Source organism: Amblyomma maculatum, chromosome 3 (genome assembly GCF_055883805.1).
Source record: "Amblyomma maculatum isolate TAMU_Amacu chromosome 3, ASM5588380v1, whole genome shotgun sequence".
Classification (NCBI taxonomy): Eukaryota; Metazoa; Arthropoda; class Arachnida; order Ixodida; family Ixodidae; genus Amblyomma; species Amblyomma maculatum.
In genome coordinates, this window is record NC_139346.1 from 134,690,837 (window position 1) to 134,695,290 (window position 4,454).

General features: G+C 46.7%; 1 pseudogene; it reads left to right on the forward strand.

The window, feature by feature from the left end:
* Positions 1–744: 744 nt before the first annotated feature.
* Positions 745–4,008, forward strand: LOC146196118 (uncharacterized; annotated as a pseudogene).
* The last annotated feature ends 446 nt before the right edge of the window (positions 4,009–4,454 follow it).

A 4,454-nucleotide genomic window follows, 5' to 3' on the forward strand; every position in this document is an offset into this window, starting at 1 on the left:
CTCATGACCCGAGTCTCTTCAGGACGTTAAACCCCACGAACCAAACCAAAATCTTATTCTTTTATTCCGATAGTGTGCCTTGTGGCATAAATGATTATTTATATATACACAGAAGGAAATCTAGGAAGGGCCGGTGATGCTGAATAGTCTCGACTCACTGCAGTGAACAAATGAGCTGGGGCCAGATTTCGGTAATGCAGCTTTCCTACCTTCCTTCGTCGCCGTTTCTAATTTTAATCGGAGCCACGTGCTGACAATCGCGCTTTGGTAACAGCGGTAACAGCTCGGAAGGTTTCTGAGTAGGCAAATGAGCGGGAATTCTGCATGAAAAAACGATATACTACCAGCGGCCCAGCGGTACACGTGCTCCTGAACTTCCGCGGGGAGTCAAAATGGCTGCCCGCCAAATTTAGCGGCCGCTTTTAGCTGACGGCAGCTTTCTGCCAGATTTAGCTGCAGCCTGCGGCGCTATCGTCAGAGATGTCACCACCCTAAAAAACCAGTCATGTAGGCTCCCTAAGAAGCTCTCGGGTTTGGACAGGTTAAACCGGCAGCAGTAGCAGCCTGCAAGCGCCGCCTGGCTGAGTGGTGGGCCGTGGTGCGTGGTTTTGACTGATGGTGCCCGGGCACAGCTAGCACCGCACATACTGTTTTCTTGGTGTTGTACTTGAATTTTTCATTTTGGTCAGACTCTGTTAGCCCGACGTCCACCCGTTGCAAAGGGCACGACCGATATATCATCATCATCGATCCGGTTCCTTTGCGGCCGTGCGATGTCAAAGTGCTTTGTGCCATTTTGCAACAGCGGGTATAAGTCATGTGCAGCGAAGTATTCACTCTTCAAGCCGCCGGATGACGAAGGAAGGCTGCAAGCATGGAGGCGGGCTATACCGCGCAAAGACAAGGTGCTTCAGAGGACGGACCGTGTGTGTGAAAGACATTTCGCGCCGCATTTCGTTTTGAAGACTTGGTCTGCCGAAATTGACGGCCGTGTGCTTATGTCGGGAAAGAGGAGAGCTGGCCTCGCTAAGGACGCGGTACCTACCATTTTCGAAGGCACGCCGAAGTACCTATCAAAGAAAATCAAAAGCCCTCGCAAGCAAGTAAAGTGGCGGGCTCATTCTGCTGCTCTTTGCTCAACTGTGTCACAGTCTAGCAGCTCCTGTGATGTTGAGCCCCACCCTTCTGACAGAGAGGCAATGATCGACCGCATTGACGGAAACGAAGAGAGCGAAGCAGTCAACAAGGAAGACAACGACGCTAACAGGACACTGTTTGAACTTTTGTTCAGCTCCGCACCTAACTTGTGCCTTCCCCAACCATCTTGGGCGGTTCACAGAATCGATGCTGAGGGGATTAAGGACGTCTTGTTCAACGACGCTTGCATCCAACACTGCGACGGGTCTTGTGTCGTATTTACAAAAAAGTCGCTACATGTAAAAAGCGACATGTCGGTCCAGTAGTATGTTTTAGGAAAGCCAGTTGAATGCACGAGTGTTGGGATTAGTTCGTTCGCGAATTCTGTCTCTGAAGTGAAATCGATGTTATGAGCTGTCAGCGACTTGAGTGTTTGCTGTGGAGGACCAAGTCTCAAAAGTTTTCCCTCAGTGTTGCCTGAGTGTGCCTTTGTTGACTGTCAGAGGAAGTGGAGGTACAATAAGTGCCCATTGGTGATGTCTGGAGGTGCCATATGTCGGCCGTGCAGCAGTCTCACAGACACTTCAAGAATACATGCTGACCTACAAACTTTCAGGACAAAGCAGAAGCAACGCTTGAAATCCATAAGGCTGTTAGCACTGCGCACAACTGCATTGCCTGCCCAACAGCAAAGGCTTGACTTCTTGCGAACTTCAAGAGCTACATTGCAGCGTTCACGAGCAAGGCTGCTGAAACGCAACAAGCTGCTGAGGGAACAATTGGAAGACAGCAAGAAGGAGATGATGAAATTGAAAGATGAGGATGTTGTAGAGAAATTGCAGGCTCTTGATGTACCACCAGCACAGCTACTTCTCTTGAAAGAATGTATTTCTGCTGCCAAGTGCACAACAAAAAACAATAGGAGATATACAGATATACAGGGCTGTTACTGTGCTTGCTGCTCGACATACGAAGCCCTGCTACGTATTCCTTTTTGCGAAGCAATGACATATTGCCCCTTGTGTGTCCACAATTAGGAAATATATCAGCATGGTTGGACTTAAATGTGGATTTGATGAAGACTTTTTTAAAGCTTTGAAGATGAAAATCTCCATGAAAACAGAATTTCAAAGAAGAGGAATGCTAATTTTAGATGAAATACATGTGAGAAAAGAGATGGCCGTTCACTCTCAGACGATGACATACAGTGGTCTTGTTGATCACGGAGACCAAAGTGTTTGGAGCGATGAGCTGGCAGACCATGGTCTTGTCTTTGCATGTTCTCCTTTCGGGGAAAGCTACTTGCAGCCTGTAGCTGCATTTGCATCAAAAGGACCAACGAAAGGCACACTTCTAGCTCAGCTACTTCTCCAGTGCATTGTGCACTTAGAGAATGCTGGTATATTTGTTGATGGGGTTGTGTGCGACGGTGCCTCAACCAACCGAGCAATGTGGAGACAACTTGGAGTCAATGGTGCACTGGGCCATGTTGTGAATGCATTTGAGCATCCTATAGATACCTCTAGAAAAGTGTATGTCTTGTCAGATGTCCCTCACCTTTTTAAATGTATTCGCAATCGGCTGTATGAAAAGAAGGTTCTGAGAAGACAAGGCTGGTTTATAAAATGGTCCCACTATGATGCCCTGTACGTGACAGACACAAAACATGTTGCAGAACTGAGAGTTTGCCCTAAGCTAACTTATAACCACGTCAACCCCTCCAACATGCTGAAAATGAGGGTGAAACTCACGACCCAGCTTTTCAGCAACTCTGTAGCTAAAGGGATACAGTTTTACACGAAGAGAGGTGCGCCGCGGCTCTACAACATGGAGCCAACTGTTGAATTTACCTTTTTTCTTAACAACTTATTTGAAGCGCTCAACCGCCGCTTCCCTGCAGAAGGACTCGCTCTTGGATGCAAGGACTTGCTGATTATTGACAGTGCATCCAGGTGGCTCGACGAGTGGGAACAAGAGGCTGTGGATGGAGTCATTCCTAAAGACCTTTCTTTGACTCAGTCTACTTCGGAGGGATTGCGAGTGACATTAAAGTCTGTTCGAGAGTTGTCAGCTTACCTGTTGACGGAGTGCGGATTCAAGTACGTCCTTTCAGCTAAGATGAACCAAGACCCCTTGGAATGCATAATAAGGCAAGCAGGGGGACAAAATGAGCATCCTACTTTTCCAACGTTTTTGCAACTTTATCGTATGCTTTCCCTTTATTCGTTGCTCAAGCCACCACAGTTTGGGAACTGTATGGCCCCCGAAAACAGCCAGTCTGCTTTTGTGACATTGGCTGACCTCAGACACATATACAAGTGTTCAGCTGTGGAGCGCACGAAAAAAGTGGAAGATCTCAAACACAAGCTGGACGGCCTAATCAACAAGGGAAGCTGGGAGTGTGAAGACGTATTTGAACACGATTACTGCAGTGCAACCGTTGTTGACTGCATTATCTATTATGTCACCGGATTTGTCACAAGAAAGCTGGTGAATCAGACGTCATGCACCATTTGCAAACAAGCCCTTGTGGGACGCAAGGGCTTATCAAGAGCCCCTGAAGCAGACCTTGTGAACTGCAAAACGAGAGGGAGGCTAATGCATCCAAATGCTCATCTTTTCCAGCTCTTTAAGCAGACTGAGCAAGAGTTCATGAAGTATGCAAGCCAGAGGGATGCATATGACAAGACAACTGACGCTGTGTTGGGGGATTATCATTTTACCTTCCCTTGCGAGTTGCACAAAGAAAATATATTAGCCAGGTTAATTCACTACTATGTTTGTATGCGCATGCGACAGTACTGCCGGCAATTAAAAAATAAGAATGAGAAGAAAAGCCAGGACTTGCGAAAAATGTCGAAGCTTGTGTGAGCAGATGCATCTGGGACGAGCGCACTATTTAAACCCTGAATGTTTTCAACTTTGCTTTGTATTTGTCATATATTTGAAACCTGTATGAACGTGTGCTTCTGATGTTTCAAAAAATAAATGAATTAGATTGCTTTCTAAATTGTCAGCAGTCTATTTTAGCAAAAAAAAAAAAAGTGGTTGCTTGCGGGTTTGGAATCAAGTAAATACAACCTTGCAGCACTTGTATGCAGAATCAGGAAAAAGGGCCGTCATCGAGATGGTTTGTCCAAGTTTGTTTATGCTTCATGTGTGCATGCAATCACTGGAGTCATACTAGGCGGCCTTGGCAGGGAAAAAAAGCTGCGTGGGCGTACTTAATTAAACACAGGCACGGACGATGAGGCATTAGAGGCTTTCGCCTCAAACATACGGAGTCTCGGTTGGGCTTTTGTAGGCAGTACCCACAT